The 24,212-nt window shown below is 41.3% G+C and overlaps 1 long non-coding RNA gene across 1 annotated transcript; it reads right to left on the bottom strand.

The window, feature by feature from the left end:
* Positions 1–12,055: 12,055 nt before the first annotated feature.
* Positions 12,056–12,466, bottom strand: LOC121396148. Its single transcript, XR_005962858.1, has 3 exons — positions 12,403–12,466; positions 12,181–12,314; positions 12,056–12,106 (listed from the first exon to the last, which is right to left on the bottom strand). It is a non-coding gene; the product is annotated as an uncharacterized LOC121396148 (long non-coding RNA).
* Positions 12,467–24,212: the final 11,746 nt, after the last annotated feature.

Below are 24,212 nucleotides of genomic sequence, written 5' to 3'. Positions count from 1 at the left end.
TTGGTTAAGGTGAGCAAGATGTCATCTGCAAAGAGCCCTATTTTCTGTATCCCTGCCTTTGTTGGTAGACCTCCAATATCTATGTCGTCTCTGATCTTCTGGGCCAGCGGTTCTACCATCAAGGTGAAGATGAGGGGGGAGAGCAGGCAGCCTTGGCGGGTCCCGTTAGTGATGGGGAAGGCGTCCAACAGGGTCCTGGAGACACTCACGTTGACAGTTGGGAAACAGTACAAAGGCTGAATTGTTTTTATAAAAGTGGGGCCAAGGGCAAATTGCTGGAGTGTTTTAGTCATGTACAGCTAGTAAACCCTGTCAAACGCCTTCTCAGTGTCTAGTGACAATAGTATGGTGGGTTGTCTAGTTTGTTTAATTATGTGTAGTAAACTGTGGTATCTCCGGGTGCTATCGGGTCCCTGCCTACCTAAAATAAATCCTACCTGGTCATTGTTAATCAAAGTGGGAAGTAACTCATTCAGTCTATCGACTAATATTTTAGAGTAGATTTTCAGGTCTGTGTTTAGCAGTGCGATAGGGCGTAGTTTTGGCACAGGTCGGAGGGTTTATCTGGTTTCGGGATCGTGACAATCTGGGCGGCCAAAAATTACGGTTTAATCACTCCCGTATCTTTAATATTTTTATATAACGAGGTTAGGTGTGGGATCAATATGTGTTTAAACTGCTGATAATATACATTAGTAAATCCATCTTCTCCTGGTGATTTGTTAAGTTTAAGATTCGTTTTTATGCGTTCCACCTCTTCCTGTGTGATGGCTTTGTTCAAGTTTTCCAACTGCTGAGGGGTGGGATGAAGGAGCCGTAGCTCTTGGAAATAATGGTGTATTAGGGCCTCTGTGGGTTGGAACTCTGTGGGATCTTTATTTAAATTATAAAGTTTAGCGTAATAGTTGGCAAAGTAGTCTGCCATGTGTTTGGGGTCTGTCAGCTTAGATGTGGGGGTGGATAGGTAGGCTATACTGGATTTGGCTTGTTGTTGCTTGAGTTGGGACACTAAAGTCTTAGTTGCTGAGGATTAGCCTCGGTTCATCGGAGCGCAGTTACTTCGCGTCCATCTAGTGGGCTGGTTAGCTCCACCCCCTTCTCAATGCATTTCTTTATTGAGTTTCATGAGTTATAAACAGTAGAGCAATAGCTCACAACAAATAATAACAATAATGAAAATAATACAAGAAGTAAAATTATAGTGGAGAGGGGAGGGGGGATGGTATGCGTTCCTAGGATACATTCAGAACATAGATCTTACATCACATTTCTATGTCTTATAGTAGACCATTTATCCCAATTTTTGTAAAATTTCTGCAGTCTTCCATTTCCTTTCTATGGGTTGTCTAGCCGCAAAGATTACGTGATATATGATTGAATAAAATTTTTTTGGTATGTTTGGTTGAATAAGACCCAGTATTGTTAGTTCAGAGGTAAATTGGATTTGTAAGTTCCATCTAGTTTAACAATAGGACTCCAGTTGTATCCAAAATTGGTGAAGTTTAGGACACTCCAACCATATATGTAGCATATCTCTTTTCTGGTGACAGCCTCTTCAGCACCTAATGGGTATGTTTTTATAGATGCAATGTAGTTTATTTGGGGTCATATACCAATCATACAGGATTTTCCTTGAGGTCTCTAGGTGGGTGATACATTTTGAGACTTTAGTAGCAATTGAGAATATTTGTACCCACTCTGCGGGGGTTAAAGAAAAGTTTATTCTCTTTTCCCACGTGAGGACTGTAGCTGACTCTTTGTCACCTGTGCTTGGAACAAAACGCACTCGTCAAATCTGATGCGACAGGAACAAGGTAAGTAATATAAAGTCGGATCGTGTCGCTACGGTGACAAACTTGACGCATGCGTTTTGTCGCCCAGCATCGGATCGCATCAAAGTCGCCATGTAGTCCTACCCTAATCCCTAATACATCCAGATGTAAAGTCACTCTTCTGTATAGTTTTGTTTTGTTGGTAAATTACTTGCAGTGCCCTCCTCTAAGTCATAAATGAACAACTGTCTGAAAAAAAAATGCCTATAAAAATAAATCAATGAGAATGGATGTTAGCTGTCAAATAACCTGTTAGATCATCTCTTAAACCAAACACACATAAAAAAAATAATTATGGCTAGAAAGAATTTAAATTTCTATACTGCAAGAGGGATATTTACATGCTGATTTAATTTCATAGGTGTATGAGGCTGATTTATGAACCTTTGGTATTTATTACATAGTGGTATGATTACCAGTAAAAAATACCAGTCATATTAAAGGTGTTTTTTTAAGAGCTGGAACAAATCATTCAAAAGGTATGCCAACTTTAATATTTCTGGAACCACTTATTCAGAAAGAGAAGACCATAACCAGTAAAGCCCATTTAAAAAATATTACAAATTATTACCTTTTTCTCTGTAATAGTAAAACAGTACCTTGCTCTTGAGTTTTGATTCTAACTAAGCTGCATGAATCCATATTGGTAGCAGAACAATTCTACCGGGTTAGCAGACTTAAAGTATGGAGGGCCAAATTACAGAAAGATCCCTTATCCGAAAACCCCCCGGTCCCAATCATCCCAGATGAAACCTGTATAATTCCCAAATATAAAGTAGTAAGAGACCATATGCAATGGAAAATGAGTACAGTATTTTTTTTTTAATTCCAACAAAAAAAGTGTAATATTGCTCAGTTTAAATTAAATGAGTGGACAATGTTTGCTACATCTGTAGTCTTATACCCAGCAAACCAATTTCCTATTAGAGACTGCTTTGCTACAAATCAATATGGGAAAAGCACTACTAAAGGAATCAGAACACTTCTGGGTATTCATAAACCACTGAGGTATTTTTCTTATGTGATTCTGGAATTTGGTGTAGAGATACTGTATATGCTGGAAAATTTAAGGCATTGTGAGCAAAAAGCATGTCAATGCACACCTGTTTTTGAGCTTTACACCAATGGATAAATGACCCCTATTGTCTCCCAGAATATCATATTTAATCAATGCAGGCTACTTCAATTCAAAAATATGTAGTGCAAATCCTTTGGGAGGCACCTGGCCTAGACAAAGAAGCATATGAATAATGCTCTACAGTAGGTGAAACATCCACTATTCTGACTGGCAATCACCCAAATTAATCAGATGATTTGAAAACTAGGAAATGGAATGTGATTACTTGCTCAGCTATAAATTAGTCCTGTAATTTCACTATTTGAATTATCTTCTGTTCTTTTGCATTATTTCCTAAAATGAAAGGGATGTGGGCCAATTTTGCCATCTTAAACACACTAATGACAGGGCAGAATGAAAAATATGACTGTTACACATTACTGCCTTAAACTTGTTTATTGCAAACTAAACAAAGCCAGTATAGCAGTGCATAGAGAATTAGCTAGCAAGTCCATTTTGTACTAAGTGCTTTCAAACAAACAATTCAATAAGCACTCTAGGAATTACAACAGCAGCGTTTAATTGAGGGGGAATTTACTGGAACATATTGTAAGTAAATATATTTTTCATAATTTTTTTAATATGCAAAAGGAAATTGGAAAAATCTTCCAATTGTTAACTGGACATCTGCCATTGACTTTTACATATTCTTGGCAGGTCTGAGTTGGATAACTCTTTTCATCTGATTTTTAACACCATCGGACTTTAATAAAGATTGGTATTTTCCCCTTAAAAAGTCCAACCAGAAAAATGTTCAGCGTAATAAGTAACCCGCTAAATGTTAATATGATTTTCTACTATTTACTGTATGACGATCCAAATTACTGAAAGATCCATTCTGCATTCTGGATAACAGGTCCCATACCTGTATCTTCATGTTTAAGAGATTTGTTGTGTAAATTTACCTGATTAATACAGCTAAGAAGGCATTATTTTTTTTAAAAAATTGCGATGCCACACTGTAGTCTATGGGAAACATTTTTTACAGCACATGCAATATCACAGCAACCAAAAACCAGCTACCAATAAGGCACATTCAGGATTTATTCAGTGTGGGCATTCTGAGCAGCTGTGCTTTCCTTTGCATTGGGCTTGTTGCATTATTGCTAGTACAAGCTGTGTAATAGCACTGAGCAAAGTAGTGGATAAAGAAAACATTTCCCTTTTTGCATTGTTCATGTTACAGTCTCAATTTCAATAACTCTTGCGCGTGCATTGTAAGATATTTCTAGGTTAACAGTTTGAGCATAGCAGGGATTACAAACTACTTATGGGGGCAGATTAATTATGCGGTGTAAAAAACTGAGGCAAAATTAAATATACAACACCAGGCTTCATGCCTGAACTTGCTCACAAAGGTCTGAAGTAGTGTAAAATCTGGCATTTGGCATTCACATGATGTAAAATGAACCACACCTTGATAAATCCACTATTTATTTTACACCATTTTTTTCAAGCAAATTTCATTTTACACAGCACAATAAATAGGCCACATGGTGTACCTAGGATGTGTAAAAGCATTTTTCCTATTGTTTGCTATGGGCTACTGTAATTGGGCAAATAGCAAGTGATCTTATTTAAAGCCATGAACTTTCTCTAGTGCACACGTTCCCATACAATAAAATACTATTGTACTTTGTGTCCATATCTTTAAACTGCAAGACGCTTAGGGGTCATGATCTACTGTATGGGCAAGTAATTACAGTGTATGTATGTATGTATGTACAGTAATGCAAATGTCATGTCACTTTACGAATAAATGCAATAAGGATAATAATGTTACTCAAATGTTCCAGTATCCCATTTGTATAATCTAGATGCTATCCACTGACCTGCTCTCTAAATCTTACCCCATGCTAAATTGTCTACAACAATGGAAACTATAGGAAAATGCAAAAAAAAAAGGAAACAAAAAAGGTGAATTAAGGAAAAAGGAGCAGAGAGGACAGAAGGAGGAAAGAAAAAGTTTGTTTTTCTTAGTGTGTATAATAGTGTGCAAGTGTATAATTTTTTGTTAGTACTCTATGCTGGAAACAGATTACTTTACAGTATTTGACAGTAAAAGTCATTGTGAACCTAAACTAGAATAAAGAAGAATGTCATATGGCCCTTGCAAAATGAAATATACAAAGCAGATTTAATTTAGTACAATGTATGTCCTTTCTAGGTACAGCAGATACATTAATAAAACATGATGTAGTGTAGCTACATGCAGTTATTTGTACTGCCTTTGCATACAGAAAACAGTCTTTCTATTATTGAGTGAAGCTGCAGTACTGTTGTTTGCTCTATGGGATTGCATATTACTTCTGATGTTCCCATCAGCCTCTCTAAAAGTGGATACCTAAAAACGTGTATATATACAGTATATATATATATATATATATATATATATATATATATATATATATATATATATATATATATATATATATATATCTATATATATATCTATATATATATATATATATATATATATATATATATATATAAATATATATATATATATACAACATACAACCTCTCTAAAAGTGGATACCTAAAAACGTGTATATATACAGTATATTTACTGTATATATATATATATAAAAACACACAGGTAAGGCAGCACTCACTTGATCAGAAAACGTGTATATACTGTATATACAGTATATATATATATACAGTATATATACAATATATATATATATATATATATATATATATATATATATATATATATATATATATATATATATATATATATATATCAACATACAATTTTGTGATTTTGTGATTGGTTAGTATTTTAAAATTTTACATTTTACAGTACATCTTTTTCTTATACAATACTGAACAAAATCAATCTTGAACCTTAAATAACCAAGGGGATACACATCTGCTAATCACCCCAAGTGATTAATAATACTGCACGCTGGTGCTGTTCTCCTATAAAAAAAATACACAGTAGCCTGGTTCAATTGGCTGGGCAGTGCTGCATTTCCTGTGACCTGTTGTGCTCATGTCCCCACCAAGGGGACATCATGACCAATTATTTTCATGGATGAATTGCAACACCTGGGGGCCGATTCATCAAGGGTCGAATATCGAATTTTAAAAACTTCGATATTCGAGCATCGAATTGGCATGCTACGATAATCGAAGGCTGTCTTGGATCGAATACGGCTATATTTGATCGAAGGAAAACATCGTTCGATCGATCGATTCCATGCTACGATGCGAAGGTTTGCGCGTATCGAATAGTCGAAGATGATCGAAGGTAGCCGTTGCCCCACTTCTATTCGAATCGATCGATTCGAAGTTTTTATGCCCCACTTCCTTTCTGCAATTTTTTTCAAACAGGAAGTCCTCTGGAGGCCATTTTAGGTGCGTTGGCGCCCTTAATGCGCACTTGCTATTTGGATGAGCTAGGTGGAGGAGGTTGCCAAACAGCTGCTCGAAAATGCGAAGAAGGAGTGAGGAGGAGGAAGGAGAATGTGGTTCCAGCCCTGAAGAGGTGCCCAGGGTGGCTGCATCCCACACTACGTGGGATGTAAGTCACCAGAGGAGGGGGAGAGAGGGGGACAGGGGCTGGAGTGTTAGAGGGAGGGGTTCCTGGGCTGAGGTGGAGGAGGAGAGCCTGTCAGGGTCCCATAGAGGGGGAGGGGAGAGGTCTGGGAGTGCCAGGACAATGAGCTCCCCCAGCTCACACCATGTGTCCCCCCCAACATCGGGGACACGTGGCAGTTCCCGCACCCCAGGCAGGGGAAGTAGGGCTTCCCCCAGGGCACGCCACGTGTCCCCCCCAACATCGGGGACACGTGGTCGGTCCCGCACCCCAGGCAGGGGAAGTAGGGCTTCCCCCAGGGCACGCCACGTGTCCCCCCCAACATCGGGGACACGTGGTCGGTCCCGCACCCCAGCCAGGGGAAGTAGGGCTTCCCCCAGGGCACGCCACGTGTCCCCCCAACATCGGGGACATGTGGTCAGTCCCGCACCCCAGCCAGGGGAAGTAGGGCTTCCCCCAGGGCACGCCACGTGTCCCCCCCAACATCGGGGACACGTGGTCGGTCCCGCACCCCAGCCAGGGGAAGTAGGGCTTCCCCCAGGGCACGCCACGTGTCCCCCCCAACATCGGGGACACGTGGCCGGTCCCGCACCCCAGCCAGGGGAAGTAGGGCCTCCCCCAGGGCACGCCACGTGTCCCCCCAACATCGGGGACACGTGGCAGTTCCTACACCCCAGGCAGGGGAAGTAGGGCTTCCCCCAGGGCACGCCACGTGTCCCCCCCAACATCGAGGACACGTGGTCGGTCCCGCACCCCAGCCAGGGGAAGTAGGGCCTCCCCCAGGGCACGCCACGTGTCTCCCCCAACATTGGAGACACGTGGCAGGTCCGGCACCTCAGCCAGGGCTGGAACTACAGAGCTGACCGCCAGGAGGAGGCAAGAGGAGGAGGAAGAGACACCGGCCTCACAGAGGAGGCCAGAGGAGGAGGAGGAGGACGATGGAGATGAGGGCCCCAGTGGGCGAATGGGGCGAAGATTTACCAGTGAAGAAAATGCAGCACTGGTTGATGAAGTGATCGTGCAATGGGATGTGTTATTTGGATGTCGATCCCATTGCATCAATGCTGCCAGACGCAAAAAAATCTGGCAGCTGGTAACGGACAAAGTTAATGCTGTAGGCGCTGTACACAGAGATCGTAACACTGTGTACAAGCGCTTTAGTGACCTGAAGCGTTGGATGCGGGCGAAGTTTGCTGCCATGAGAGCAAAGGCCCAGAAGACCGGCGGGGGCAGATTACCATCTTTGAGGCTCCAGCCTCATGAACGCCGGCTTCTGGACATTATGGGCAGAGAGGTCTGTGAAGGTTGAGAAGGCTCACATGACACAGACTGGAGAAGTAAGTACATTTTAATACACAACATTCTTACTGCTTTTATCCACATTCTTATCATTTGCCTAAATAACTCATTTCCCCTTTATCATTTAGCTTCTTTCCTTAAATATTGCTCCTGTTTGCCATTAGAGGATTTTATGTTTCCAGGATTGTTGTTTGTTTTTGTAGTAGTTAATTACGTGCAGCTGTAACATTGCCAAAAAGGCAAACGTTTATTAACCATTTCCCTACTAGAACAGAAATGTTTATAAAGTGGATTAAAAGGGTTGTTGAGCTTGAAGTTAACTTTTGAACTATGTTATGTTATCATTTTAGACAGTCATATCATTCTATTCCAGTCTCTGATTTCTAGGAATGTATGGTTGCTATGGTAATTTACATCCTAGCAACCACATTTTCAAAATCGTCTACTGTAGAGCTTATATAAAAAAAACCAGAATATTGGGTACCAGAGGAAAACATTACTTTAAGGTTAACAAACCATTTAACTTCAGTGTGTAAAAGTGTGAAGCAACATATGTAGAGCCTACAGCACCTGTATTGTCACTTATTACATTCTGTGCTTCTCACATCATTGCAAACAGGGCCTTTGTGTCATGTATTTAACTTTTCAACCTTAGCATCTCCCTTGCAGTGCCCTGATAGACTCCACTTGGCCTTTAACATATCGTTTCCTCGGCCATTACATTTGAGTTATTATTTTAAAGGCTAACTTAAATATTTCCGAAACATGTTGTAGGTTTGTCCATCAGCCTAATAAACAAGTACAATTGTAGTAGCTTATGACTGACAAATTTTTATTGCACATTTCTTAACAATTGCAGCACCACCGCGGACAGTGCCACAACCCCCGGACAGTGACCAGGACCAGGACCTTGATCCTCAGCAGCCCCAGGAAGAGGGTGAGGCTGCAGAAAGCCCTAGAGCCCCACAAGCTCAAGGTACAGACATGTTTGTGTTTGTGGCCAATGTAGTTGCTTCCTCAAATTGTTTGCAACATTACTAATGTCCAATTTCACATTACAGAACATCGAGCTCCCCGGCATGCCCAGTCGCCAGCCGTGCTACCTGTGGTGCCCCCCAGACGTAAGAGCCCTTCCTTTATTTGTCTGTGTCTGTGTCCCAAAGATGCAAAGCACATTTACTGAGTCCCTTATGCAGCCTACTTTATGTGCCTCTTCAGTGTTAATGAAAAGCAGTAGGTTGTTAAAGACAGATTTTGGATAGAATATACATTTTGGCCATTTCCTTATGCGACCAAAGTGTCAATTATATCAGATTCTTCTGCTGCTCTGGCTCTGCATCTCTCCCTTCCTCTTCCTGTGCCCCCCCCATTCTGACTGTCAGCCTGAAATCACCATACACCATACAGTGCTACTACTATTTCACTCTCTCTCAGCCCCACTTTAAAATCCTACTGATGTCTTTTGACTATTGGCTCTGCTCAGCGTACATTCTCACCTGTTGACTCGACACTTTTCTTTTTCCTTTTACATGGTCCATCTTGCTCCCCCTCACTCCAAGCCATCCACCGTCTCAAGATTTACTCTGGCTCCTCATGCCTCATAGTAGTTTTCTCACTCCATGCTGTCTCTCGGGTCTCCCTTTCCACTTGCAGGTTCCCTCTCTGTTCTTGCTCCCACCTCCTATACCACCCCTCTGTCGAGTTTCACTCCCCTCTCCCAGGTTCAATCACCACTCTCATTGTGTGTCTCATACTATCTCCTTAACTTGCAGCTGATGACAAACAAGGCAAACAAAAATCACATATATTTTGACTAGATACACATTAATGTTCCATTTCAAATCCAGTATTGGAATGATTTAGCCCCCCCCCCCACACCCAAACATGGAAACACCCAACACCAATTTATCTTCTAAGATTATCTTTGTGAGCTTCCTTTCCCACCTTTGTTTTTTTGTTATGGGTTATGCACATGTCCAATAAATTTATCGATGTTTATATTTGTTTTTTGTTGTAGGTGATGCTGCTGAAGCAGGTGCTGCAGCTCCTGCTGCTGCTGCACCAATTGGGGGACCACCACAGGAGCAACCACAGCGACTGGGTGAGAGACGTGGGCAGTATGTGGGGCTTATGCAAATTCTCATCCAACAGCAACGCCGCCACAGTCTCTGGATGCGAAGATGGTTTGCTCACATGCATGCCGCCTTCCGTGATGGTATGCAGAGCATGGAGCAAACCCTCCAAAGAAGCATCCAGGACCTGGTGGTGGCTATTCGAGAACTGGCTCACCAACCACGGGGTTCTGCTGAGGGTCCAGTCCCTGGTCCTGCTGCTGCTCCCCCTCCACCCCCTGCATGTCCTCAGCAGCGCAGAGGAAGGGGGCGTGGAAGGGGACAAGGTCCTGTCCGAGGGGATAAGCGCAAACGTCCCTAGCTCCAGTCTGTGTCACTTCTCAAACTGACACTGGCCTCTTTGCCCATTTTATCCTGGCAAAGAACTTCGCCCAATTCACGCTTCAGGTGTGACTTTGTCCGTTACCCAGCAATGGGACTGACATCCAAACAACACATCCCATTGTTTAGACCATGCTGCATTCTCTTCACTGAGGGGTGCCATTTTAAGATCTATTGGCACCCTTTCCAATAACATCTGGAAAAGCACTTACAAACATCAAAGTGCATTTGCTCTAACATATTTGTCTATTTATGGTGTTATCAGCACCAAGGTGTGCCATATCTACCATCCATTGGTACCCTTTCCAATAACATCTGGAAAAGCACTTACAAACATCAAAGTGCATTTGCTCTAACATATTTCTATAGTAATGCTGCAGTGTTTCCCAAAACATTCACTTGGGACAAAAATGTTACATGTAAGGCTCAAAGAATTGAAATACTACTCTTTTGCTTGTGTATTTTTCACTAATTACTTCAAACATAACATATGTTAACATATGCTACCTCTGGCCTACTTTGGCTACCCAGCACTCCTAATAGGTGCCAACGCCTACTACCTCCTCCTCCTCCTCCTCCACCTGTGCTCATTCAATAGCAAGTCCTAGGTGTATGATATGCCTCATAGGCACAAATGGTTGTTACTTTGCACAAGAAGTTATGTGGCCTACCTCTGGCCTACTTTGGCTACCCAGCACTCCTAATAGGTGCCAACGCCTACTACCTCCTCCTCCTCCTCCTCCACCTGTGCTCATTCAATAGCAAGTCCTAGGTGTATGATATGCCTTATAGGCACAAATGGTTGTTACTTTGCACAAGAAGTTATGTGGCCTACCTCTGGCCTACTTTGGCTACCCAGCACTCCTAATAGGTGCCAACGCCTTTTTGGACAGACATAATATTAAAGGCTATTGTGATACTAAACTCTATAGTTAATATAGGTATGGGTATATAGAATTTTAATTAAAAGTAGGGAGGGGTGTGTGTATGGATGCTGGGTTTTCATTTGGAGGGGTTGAACTTGATGGACTTTGTCTTTTTTCAACCCAATTTAACTATGTAACTATGTAACTATGTAACTATGTAACCTGGCCAGCACTAATCTCATATTGTTGATGCTTTTCAACTGGCCAAATTGTCATATATTGACAAGTGTCATTTGTACATCATATTGATTGTTATATTATTGTTTTGGACACAAGCTTATCAGGGCCAAATTTTTGGATACTGTTTAATGTTAAGTTGGCCATGATGAATCCTGGGGTGCATTAGCAATGTTATGCAACAAATGCTTTGTAAAACCTTTGTAAAGCTTTTGCCCTTTAGTGGTCTATAGGGGGTGCTATATTTTGAAATATATGTTGAGAACAAATTCCTCCTGTGCCTTCCAGCTAAGGTACATATTTTAAGGTTTTCAAATAACTATTGTATGTTCCAAAAACAAAGAAACAAACTTTCTACTGATATATATTGTCTTTTTATTGTTGTTCAACGGTTTTGGATTTTGACAAAGCCTGTGTCAGTAAAGCCACTAAAACATTACTGGGTGTGTTTGTTTTTCTTTTTTGACAAGGTGCTAGTCCAAAATAGTAACATGGGTAATGTCATTTCAAACAAGAAAACAGAAGAAGCCATACCTGTGGATCAAACAAGAAAAATGCATTAACACAAATCCAAACAAATTTAAGTAGCCACACAAAAGCCTGTCATTGCTAAACAAACACTGCCACTTACTGATATGTTATTGAAAGGTGACTCCACCCAGGTTCAAATGAGCCAAACAGCTGTCAGTTCATCACATCTGTCGGTTGTGTTGAGTCCAATTTAGTGGGTCCGGAAAAGTTTGCACATGGAGAGGCTGCAAAGTCACATCAATAATATGGTAAGTTGTTAGCAATATATTTTTTAATTCCCTGAGTAATTCCTAAATACCTGAATAACGGAGTTTGAGGCCTGGCCAATCAGTCAGTGTCCATGTCTGTATCCTCTGTGGGCAAGTACCAAGATAATAAAGTAGAGTACGACACACATGAACCACAACCATAACACAGTAGGAGGCCAGAAAGCTGAAATGACAAGTACAGATAATGCTTTCTCTTGAATATGTGCATACACATGGAAATTTGTTTATCATCTCATCATTTTTCTGCTTACAGCATAAGATGTTACAGGAAAGCATTCACTGCTAGGGGCACGCCAGCACATCACCATCAGCAGCCTGTTCATTTGGAAGAAAAGTATAAAAAATTGTTTACTTTCCAGATATCCATTCAAAACAATTTAATTTCACAACAATCATATAAGGCCTAATAATCGAGATTGGTTATAAAGACCTGACATATAACACTCATGACAAGGCAAACATATTAAGGCCAAACAACTGACCTAGGAATTAATGGGTTTCAGACATTATTGAGTTGATCTAGATCATGACATTACTAAACCTCATTACAGGGGAGCGCAGGAGTAGACGCATGCAGTTGTTTTCAATGGGGCTGTACAGATTGAGACGCAACATGCCAAATTTTTCTTGTGTTTGTGGAGTACAGCCCCATTTCAAAAAACTGAATGCGTCTACTCCTGTGCTCCGCTGGGGCTAAACACAAAAACAGAACGCAGGGGAGCGCAGCTTCAAATGCTCGTGTGAAAGAGGGCTAAAAGTTAAGCAAATGACCAGATTTACATTGGAAAAACATGGTTTGAAAGGTAACTGACAAGATTGCAAACAATCACAAAAAAAGCACTTAGGAATAGGGCCCAAAAAAATATGTACCACTATTTGGCCCTTGAGAAGTCTTAACTAGTACAAATTAACTATTTATGTGTCGTTTGTTCAACTTACAACTAAAAGTGGGCACGGATGAGCCTTTCACGCACTCTTCTTCCCTCTGGTTGGTTGTCGCTCTGTCTGGCAACATACCCCTCAATCTCAGGTTCCAGGTCATCATCAATGTCTGCAGGTAATCCATGCTCCCTTGCCACATTATGCAGCATGGCACAGACAGTGATGATTTGTGAAACCTTCTGGGGGGAATAAAGCAGAGCTCCCCCAGTGACTGAGAGGCATCGGAAGCGAGATTTGAGCACCTCAAAGAGGCGCTCAATGATATTACGTGTCTTCCGATGGGCACGATTGTACCTACGTTGGGCAGGTGTTTGGGCAAACCTCACAGGGGTCATCAACCAAGGCAGAAGCCCATATCCTGTGTCTCCTAAAAATGTAAACCAAAATATATTATAGTAATTGATTCCAGTTGTCTGTTGTGTTGACTATTCCAATGGTGTAGTTATGTCCATTGTGTAGTAGTACAATCTTTACAAACAGATCTACACACAAATTCTTTGCTGTTGGGGTACTTACTTTACCCCTTTTGTTAGCCAAACAACATTGCTGGCACAATAAAAGAGGGAATTCCCCTCCCCCCAAATGTCAAAAATTGTGTGTGTGCAGATCCATTAAGAAATCATCCACTTAACACTTCTCACCTGTAAACTGAATCAGGTGGCAAGAATTAAAAGCCCTAACAAAGTGAGCTGATTGAACTAAACTACAGGTCCCAAGATGCATAGTGCATCTATTGTAGCCAGACTGAAAATAGGGCAACATTTCTGGAAAATACATACATATCACCTTTAAAATAATATTTGAAGTGTCTTTGTATGAAATTGCAAATATAACTTACCCACAAGCCAGCCGTCCGGCATTTCTCCTCGGGTAAAGAGGCCATGGAGAGCTGACTGACGCAGGATAGTGGCATCATGGACACTTCCAGGAAAGCCAGATCTCACACTCATGATGCGCATGTTGGAATCACACACCACCTGCACATTGATGGAATGGGAGCGCTTACGATTTCGGTAGCGCTCCTGCTGATGGCGAGGTGGTGTGAGCGCAACATGAGTGCAATCAATGGCTCCTAGGCAATTTGGAAATTGGCCAATTAGGAAAAAATCCTGTTTTAATCTTATCCACTCTGCCTGAGTTGAGGGGAAGGAAATGAGCCTTCGCGAGTGCTGCAGTAGTGCCCTGAGCACTTGTGCTAGTATCCTGCTAAAGGTGGGCTGGCTCATGCCAATGAGGCGTGAAGAAACCTGCTGGAAACTGCCAGTGCCCAGGAAATGCAAAACTGCAAGCAGCTTGCACATCCCAGGCACTGCCTGAGACCGTGCCGTCACAGGTTCAATAGCCTCACTGATGAGACCATAAACCTGCACTATGGCGGCACAACTCAGGCGGAACATCCTCACAACCTCACCATCAGACAACTCGTCCAAACAAAGTACAGGTCTCCTGAAGTGACGAGGCTGCCTGATCCTAGCAGGGACAAGGTGTTCCTGCTCCTCATCCTGCTCTTCTGCCTCCAAAATGGCGGCTACCAAAAATTCCATTTTTTTAAATTTCTTAGACAAATGGCATCTGGTGGGGGGGTTTTTATAAGTAAGCCAGTGTTTCCCAGCATTCCATGCAGCTTGGAAACATTTAACCATTTAGTGAAGCGTAAGGATAAATAGGGCCAATTAATATTTGAATTGATGTTGTAAAAAAATAGAAATCCAAAATTATGTTTTAAGCCATTGATACTTGAAAATCTTAACTTATATTCTGATAGATGCCAAAACAAACATGTTTCTGGTGTCAGTATTTATTTTAATGTAATTCCCCAAACCTCTAGTGCAGCCACAACTAAAAAACAGTTTCTAACAGTTTATAAAGTGATCCCTAGGTGTCACTATACATCCACAACAGTGGAGAGCACCAGCAAAAAAATCGAAGAAAATCGAATAGTCGAAGATGGTTTACTTCGACCGTTCGATTCGAACCATATCATATTCGAATGTCGAAGTCCAAAATCAACTTCGGTAGGTCAAAGATGGGGTACAAATAAAACTTCGGGTGAAGATTTCATAAATAAGGTATCCTTCGAGTCGAGTCGAATAGTCGAATAGGCGAACTAATACATCCTTCGATAATCGTACTTGTCCACTTCGATTATCGAATTTGACTATTCACCTGATCGGAGGATTGCTCGACCGTTCGAATCGAAGGTCGAATTCGAAGTAAAAAAACAGTCGAGGCTTAGTGAATTTGCCCCCTGGTATTGGAAAGGAGCAATTGCCCATGAGAGGAGTCTGTATAATTGTGGTGAGGATATGGTAGGTCCGTATGTCGAATCTGCTGAAGGAGCTATATGCCCAACGCACGTTTCGCCCTTGAAGGCCTTCTCATATCCTCATCACAATTCTACAGACTCCTCACATGGGCAATTGCTCCTTTCCAATACCAGGTGTTGCAATATAACTATTGATAGGCAACAGACCAAATCTATTTAGGTGCCTCTGAGAGGACAAAGTGGCAGTTAACCCTTGTTTTTCACACCTTATTGGATTTTTTTGCCTGTAGTGGTGTATTTTTAAGGATATGTTACTTTTTGAATGGTCCACCTGCCGTTCCTATACACATCATTAATTACTTTATTTATTGTGCCACATATACTCTCTCGTGATCCCCACAACATACTATGTGTAACTAGAGGGCATTTAGGTTGATGTAAGATCTGGGTGGGACCAGTATATCAATCTATTATAGATGCTATAATCCCAATAATTTATATACCAGATCAGCATACAATAATTTGTGAATTTTTCCCTAATTTTTTTTCTATTTTTAAAGGAGCCGTTAAATGTTATTTTTTAATTGGGTTATTTATTTATTAGTGGAATGTGAACTGCATACCAGACAATTGGCACTTAACACACTATCAGCACTTTAACTATGAATGAACTATTTTTGGTTTTCACAATACTCAATGATGACACTCATTTCTGTCTTTCGCAATATGAATTTAATTATTAATTGAAGTAACCAATATTTAATTACACCAAGATGTGATTTTCTTGTTCACACTTTATTCCAGCACAACGCCATTCATTTTACACTCAATTTGTTATAGATTGTGCGACATAATAACTCTCTTTAGCAGTTCCTTTCTTCTGTGGTACTTTGTTTTTCTCTATTTTGCTATGCAACATAAAGAACATTGTGCAAAACCAGGCTTCTACTGGTTATAATGGCTATCATGTGTATATTCTTGCATTATAATCAATGCCATATTTCTATTTACTGCATTTGCATTAAACTTTGCAGTGTCGCTTTGCTGCATAATGCTTAGCCTTTTACTTTTGTAGTCTTTTTTGTTAGTCAGCTTGTTTAGCATGCCAATAAACACTACCCACATTCGGGCAATTCAAAGAATCAATGAGTTAATCATGCAGCTATGGGCAACAAACAGTAAAACAAGACTGTAATTTATAATAATGTGAATAGCAGTAGTTCTGGAAGCAGCTGTGGTTTTTAATTAAACCAACAGTGCTAGAAACCATTCCATTTTCATTTGGGTAAGAACTGATAATAGATCCAAAAATCATTTAATTATTTGTGATAGCTGATTTTGTCTGTCAGGTACATATTTTCCTAAGAAGTTTTGATTTCTCATTAATGTTGAAAACATTTATAACAAATAATGTATTTTACAATTAAAAGGTAGATTGCCTAGTTTTACCTAAATTTTGGTGTGGAAAAAAAGATATTTACTCTCATTATCATTTAAATAATTTAACCTGCACCTATTTAATATGAATTCATCAAATGTATAATCGGTCATCATTACAACAACAATTTGCTAAACAGTTGATAAACCTTTTATATATGTTTTTATTTTATATACAATATATTTACTTTTAATATTTATTTTTTTACATTTTTTTTGTATACAAATGAATTACTAACAGATGTCAAATACTGTCCCTCACTGGTGCACAGAAAGGAAAGCCCTGGAGCTATAAACACAGGAGCTGCATGACCGAATGACCGAATGGGTCCGCATGACCAGCAGCCAGATTACACTGGTTTATGTTTAGAGATTGTCAGAATCAGATGTAGCTGTGAGTGGGTGAGAAGGAATGCGTCAAGGCAGGGGAAATCTTTGCTGGGAGTGCAAAAAGAGAGGGATGTGATTTCAGGGGAAGAAGCAGTTCACTTCCTTATCTTGCCATCGCACCCACCCTCCCTATTTTTGCATATATTGCAAAATTTTGTGAGTCATGAGTCTTTGGGAGGTATGCTGCTGATAGCAGAGTTTGAAGCCACCCTCACCCCAGACGCAGCTTAACATTCAGTGGTGGATATGATGATGTAGTGCTGATCTCAAATGGCAACTCAAGTCTTCATTTAAGAGCAGCAGAACATAGTAGCAATCTCTTATGGAATTCTGGTTTTAGAATATTGCCTTGGGTTAGGCTGGCAGGTCCTATTAATTTGATTATTCATATGAATACATTTTTATGGTCATTTTACCCCATTTCTGGCTCCTGGTGTTTAATTAAGGTATGTAACAATGGGGTTCAGTGGGATGGCTCAAGGTGAAAACATTTTACAGACTTATTTATTACTATAATTCATATGTAAATTTGGAATTGCAGGAAATCTTAAAGTAATCAAACACACCTTTGATTACCATGCTCTAGCTGCATGGTGTGTTTCCATTTTGGCTGCACACCAAATAGACAGACCAGTGGCTATACACAGGCACCTTCCATCACTTTGTAGAGCAATATAGCAACTTGTAATTTAAAAAAAAAGTAAGTATACCTTGTTTGACAAAAATATAACTGAAAATATACAGTAGGACTCATTTGTAAACTTTGCACAGCCCAGAATGTGAACATATTTGCCCTGTGTTTTTTTTATATCTATAAAGCTGGTCACGATTGGTGCATTTAATGTGGAGGCATACAGTAATTGCAAATTTTTATTTGCAAATGAAAATTAATAAAAGGGCTTCTCCTGTGCTTTCCAAAAAGCAAGTGAGGAAAGGAGTACCAATTCTCCTAACATTGCCTCTAGAGGAGAACTTGAGCAATTCCATTTTTTTCCAGTATTAAGCATGTTTTCTTTTAATTGTTAGTTAGTTGTTACTATACAGGAACAGTTATGGGATCGGTTATACAGAAACCTGTTAGCCTGAAAGCTCTGAATTGTGGAAAGGCCATCTTCCATAGACTCCATTTTATCCAAAAAAATCGCAAATTTTTTAAAAATGATTTACCTTTTCTCTGAAATTATAAAACAGTACAGTGTACTTGAACCAAACTAAGATATAATTAATCCTAATGGGACAAAAAAAAAAGCTTATTGAGCTTATTTAATATTTACACAAGAAACATCTGTTATCTGAAAAATCCCAGGTCCCGAGCATTCTGGATAACAGGTGCCATACCTATATTAGAACCACAAATACTTTGTTGTCAAAACAAGATTATATGTCATAATTTCAATATTTAACTTATTTAATTTTTATTTAAGCCATATATATATATATACATATATGAAAAAATTATTATTTGGCCAGATTTGTAGGGCATCTGACATTTGTGCTCACTCATAATCTGCCCAAGATAAGATAAAACAGGGAGATAGTTTCATTCAAAAGTTTTTGGTTATTATAATGTCAATTTACTCCACATTACAATGAATAATGAATTTTAATGTAATCAGTATAGGGATATGGTAGTGGTGATGAAGCCACTTGATCAACCACTTATGTTATGACACTAATTGCATTATTCGTGCTAATAAAAAAGGCCCATTAAAATTATCATTGTGTCAATTCATTTACTTTTGAACAGATTAATGGAACATATTCTGCAATTTTGAATTACATTTTATATACAGTGTCCAAGATCAGTGTTTTCTAAAGGATTCTAGGTTTTTGTGCAAACCTTTTCTTCATTTGGTCTCAAATTTATTAACTGTCTCAATTTTAGTTTTTTTCTACAGCTTACATCATACAGGCTTATTCTATTGTGATACCTATGTGCCAAATGAATGTAAACATTCCCAAGAAATTTCACTTATTTTGAAACCTGACAACATATAACTTCATTTAATTGGATCATTATTATATATTGTTTTCATTATAATGATGAAGTGACATGGTGTCTTACTGTGTATGTGTATAATAAAAAAATATGATTTATTGATGCACTGCTTAAAGGACAAGGAAAGGAAAAAAAATAAAATCCCATTTTTACTTTCTTTAATGAAAAAGAAACCTTTCTCCAATATACTTTAATTTAAAAATGTTTACCATTTTTATAAGAAACCTGACTGTATGCAGTGAAATTCTCCCTTCATGTACTGCTGTGGATAGGAATTGTCAGATGGTCCCTAACTGCTGAGCAGGGAAACAATCATACTTATGAACAGAAGGGGGAGCTCCCGCCTTACTTACAGCCATGCAGAATTCAAGCACCTTTGTGTCAGGCTTACCAGTATGATCCAGACGTAGAAGGAGTAGGAACAGAAGACAATGAACCACAAGCGCCTCACACACCCGCTAACTCACCCGAGGTTGGAAACGGGGAGCAGGAGTGTGGAGAGTAGCCAGTGGGACTAAACGAGGTACAGAAGGATCAGGCAAGGCGTAGTCAGGATATCCGGGTCAAGGCAGGCAGCGAGAATCGTCAACGGTAAACAGGCAGAAGGTCAAGGCAACAAGCAAGAATCAGAGTCCAGGAACAGGCAGGGGTCAAACACAATATCGACAGGAAGGTATCAACGCTAGGGTTTCAGTTATAAACCTAATAACCAGGCACAGAGCAGAGACTGGAGCAGGTTTAAATAGCGCTAGTTTGGCGCCAACTGACGTCATCAGACCGCGTCCGTTACGTGCGTCCGTCGTGCGCGTCCGTTACGTCGCGCGCGTCCGCTACGTCGCGCGCGTCCGTTGCGTCGCGCACGCCCCGGCGCCAGCGACCGTCGCCCGCGCCTCCGCGCCGGCGTCCGTCGCCCGCATTCGATGCGGCGCGCAGGCGCACATCAGTTGCCTGATTACTGCACCTGCGACCACACCGACCAGGGCGCAACGCTGACACAGCAGGGACCTTACATTGCCCCCCATCAAGGAGTGGCCTCAGGACACGACAACCAGCGGTCTTGTTAGGATGCTCTTCGTGAAATTTTTTCAACAGATCTGGAGCGTGAATGTTCTTGACTGGCTCCCAGGAATTCTCTTCAGGGCCATAGCCCTTCCATCCCACCAAGTATTGTACTTGCCTGCCTCTAATACGAGAGTCCAGAATTTTTTCGACCTCGAATTCCTCTTGATTATCCACTAGAACTGGGAGAGGAGGAGGAGTCGTACGACCTGGAAACTGGAAGGTGGAAGCAGATTTCAGGAGAGCCGAATGGAACACCGGATGAATACGCCAAGAAGCAGGAAGCTTTAACTGAAAGGCCACAGGATTAATTTGACGAACAATAGAAAAAGGACCCAGGAAACGTTGGCCGAGCTTCCTGCTGGGAGAAGATAACTTAAGATTAATAGTAGACAACCAGACTCGATCACCCACCTTGAACTCTGGGTCTTTATTCCGTCTCCGATCAGCGTATAACTTGAAATTCTTCTGGGCCTTGGACATGTTCTCTTGCAGTTTCCGAAAATTGTCTGTTAGGAAGTTGAGGCGGTCTTGAACTGCGGGAACCAGAATATCAGCCACTATAGAAGAAGGAAAGGTTAAAGGGTGGAGACCATAATTAGCAAAGAAAGGAGACTGGTTAATGGATGAATGGTGAGCATTATTGTAAGCGAATTCAGCAAGAGGTAGAAGGTTTGCCCAGTTGTCTTGAAGATGAGAAGAGTAGCACCTCAGATATTGTTCTAAAGTCTGGTTGGTTCGTTCCGTCTGGCCGTTGGATTGAGGATGAAAGGCTGAAGAAAGGGAAACAGAAATTTGAAGGGCGCCACACAAGGTTTTCCAGAACTGAGATGTGAATTGTGGGCCTCGATCCGATATCACCTCCTGCGGAAGACCATGGAGCCTAACAACTTCCTTGATAAAAACGTCTGCAGTTTCGGAAGCGGAAGGGAGCTTGGGCAAGGACTTGAAATGAGCCATCTTGGTCAAACGGTCAATAAATACCACTATGGTAGAACATCCATCAGACTGTGGTAATTCCGAGATAAAGTCCAACGAAACAGAGCTCCAGGGACGGGAAGGGACAGGAAGGGGTTGAAGAAGGCCAAAGGGTTTAGAATGAGAGTCTTTAGATCTGGCACAAATTTCACATGAAGAAACGAATTGGAAGCAATCTTTGGCTAATCCTGGCCAAGAGAACGATCTTTTAGCTGCGATAATAGTCTTCTTGACCCCTGGATGTCCGGCCAATTTGGAGTCGTGTATACTTTTAAGAACCTCCAACCGCATCTCCTCAGGAACAAAAATCTTGTCTTTTAGAAGAAGAAATCCTCCCTTAGGAACGAGGGCTGGTTCCATGATGGACTTGGAAGCGTTCTGGATCTGTTTAAGAAGGGTCGGCTGTAGTAAAAGGAAATTGTTGGATTTCAGGATGGTTTCAGGAGAAGAAGGTATTTCGTCATCGAGGGTAAACATACGGGATAAGGCGTCGGCTTTAGTATTCTTAGATCCAGGCCGATAGGTAAGGTGGAAATTAAACCTCATGAAGAAAAGAGCCCACCTCGCTTGTCTTGGTCTCAGTCTCTTGGCGTAACGAAGGTACTCCAAGTTTCTGTGGTCGGTGAAGATAAGAATAGGGTGCTTGGAACCTTCCAGAAGATACCGCCACTCCTCCAGTGCCAGTTTAATAGCGAGTAGTTCCCGATCGGCCACATCGTAATTGCATTCACATTTTGCCATTTTACGGGAAAAAAAAAGCTACTGGATGGAGCTCCTCTTGGATCCCAGATCTTTGGGACAAAACAGCGCCCACCGCAACTTCAGAGGCATCGACTTCCAGAACAAATGGTAAGGATAAATCAGGATGACGAAGGATAGGAGCTGATGTGAAAAGTTTCTTTAAGTTTTCGAAAGATACTTGGGCTTGAGAGGACCAAAAAAATTTCTTATTCATGCGAGTCAGCTCTGTTATTGGTAGAATAGTCTGAGAGAAACCTCTAATAAACTTCCTGTAGAAGTTTGCGAAACCAATAAAGCGTTGAACTGCCTTCCTGGATGTGGGAGCTGGCCAGTCGAGGATTGCCGAGATCTTCTTTGAATCCATCTGGATGCCTAGAGGAGAAATAAAGAATCCTAGAAATTCAACAGAGGACTGCTCAAAAATGCACTTTTCAATTTTGGCATAGAGTTGGTGAGTGCGAAGGCGAGCAAGAACCCTCCTCATATGGATCCTGTGTTCATCTAAGGAACTAGAAAAAATTAAAATGTCATCCAGATAAATTATAACAAAAATGTCAAGAAAGTCCCGAAAAATGTCATTGACAAAATGCTGGAATGTTGCGGGAGCGTTGCAAAGGCCGAACGGCATCACCAGATATTCGAAGTGGCCGTAGCGAGTACGAAACGCCGTCTTCCACTCGTCTCCCTCACGTATCCTGACCAGGTTATATGCTCCCCTCAGATCCAACTTAGAAAAAATCTTGGCCTCCGTTAAGCGTTGGAATAACTCTGGAATTAAAGGAAGAGGATATCGGTTTTTGATCGTTATTTTGTTCAAGTCTCTATAATCAATACAGGGTCTTAATGAGTGATCTTTCTTTTCGACAAAGAATATCCCTGCCCCGGCTGGAGAAGAAGATTGACGAATAAAACCTTTGGCCAAATTTTCATCAAGATATGAGCGAAGTTCAGCTAGTTCTGGTTCGGACAACGGGTAAATACGACCAAAGGGTACTTGGGAACCGGGCAAAAGATTAATTGGGCAATCATAGATGCGATGAGGGGGTAGAGAATCGGCACCTTTCTTGTTGAACACATCTGCGAACTCCCGATAGCTTTGAGGAAGAATTTGAAGAACTTCGGATGAGGAGGATAACGAACAAACTTGACTAGAAGAAGGATAACTTTCGAATCTACATTTAGATTGACAAAATTGCGAAAGAAAGGTTATTTCCCCTGTGGCCCAATTGATGGATGGATTATGTTTTTGTAACCATGGCAACCCCAAAATGACAGGAAAAAGAGGAGACGTGACCACATCTAAATTCATCATTTCCGAATGCTTTTTATTGAGGGAAACAAAAAGAGGAATGGTTTCTTGCACCACTGGGCCCGAAGTAATTAAGGAACCATTAGCCACCCGAAGGGAAATGGGATTCTTCTTAGGTTGGAGAGGAATCTGGAGTTGGGAAACGATCGTACTGTCCATGAAACAGCCACTTGCTCCGGAATCAAGGATGGCTTGGAGTTTTGCTGTTTGACTTCCCCACTGCAGAAAGAGAGAGACTGTCAGTAAAGGTACTGGTTTGTTACAACATTTTAAGTCTTTACTAAAAAAGTCTTTACCCGTAGGACGGGTTGGGCAGCTCCTTAGTAAGTGACCGGCCTGGCCACAGTAGAGGCAAAGGTTTAATCTGCGGCGACGAAGGCGTTCTTCCGCAGTGAGGGCAGACCTGATGGCTCCAATTTGCATCGGTTCCGAGGACGAATCTGAAGCAGAGGAAGGCAAGGGAAAAGGTACTTGGACTGGAGGAGGGGCGGTAGGTACAACCCAGGTATGAGGTATCAGGCCAGCCTTTTCGGCTTTCTCCTCTTCTCTGCGCTCTCTGAGTCTCTGGTCGAGCTGAATGGCAAGAGTGATGAGACCCTCCAGCGTGTCTGGAATTCCTGTACGAGCGAGCTCGTTTTTCAGTTCAGGGACAAGACCCAAACGATATTGGTGCTTAAGGGCCGCAGGATTCCAATCCGTATCTTCGGACCATTGCCGGAACTCAAGCGTATAGTCCTCCGCAGGACGAGTTCCCTGTTTGAGAGCATGAAGGGCGGCTTCAGCGGTGGAGACTCTATGAGGGTCGTCATAGAGAATCGCCATGGCATCAAAAAAAGTGTCCACAGAAGCTAATACAGGGCTCCGTCGATCCATTAAACGAAAGGCCCAGGTCTGGGGTTCTCCGGACAGAAAAGTAATAATAACCCCTACTCGTGTGTTC

The sequence above is a fragment of the Xenopus laevis genome, chromosome 7S, assembly GCF_017654675.1.
Source record: "Xenopus laevis strain J_2021 chromosome 7S, Xenopus_laevis_v10.1, whole genome shotgun sequence".
NCBI lineage: Eukaryota > Metazoa > Chordata > Amphibia > Anura > Pipidae > Xenopus > Xenopus laevis.
This window is presented reverse-complemented; position numbering and strand designations above follow the sequence as displayed.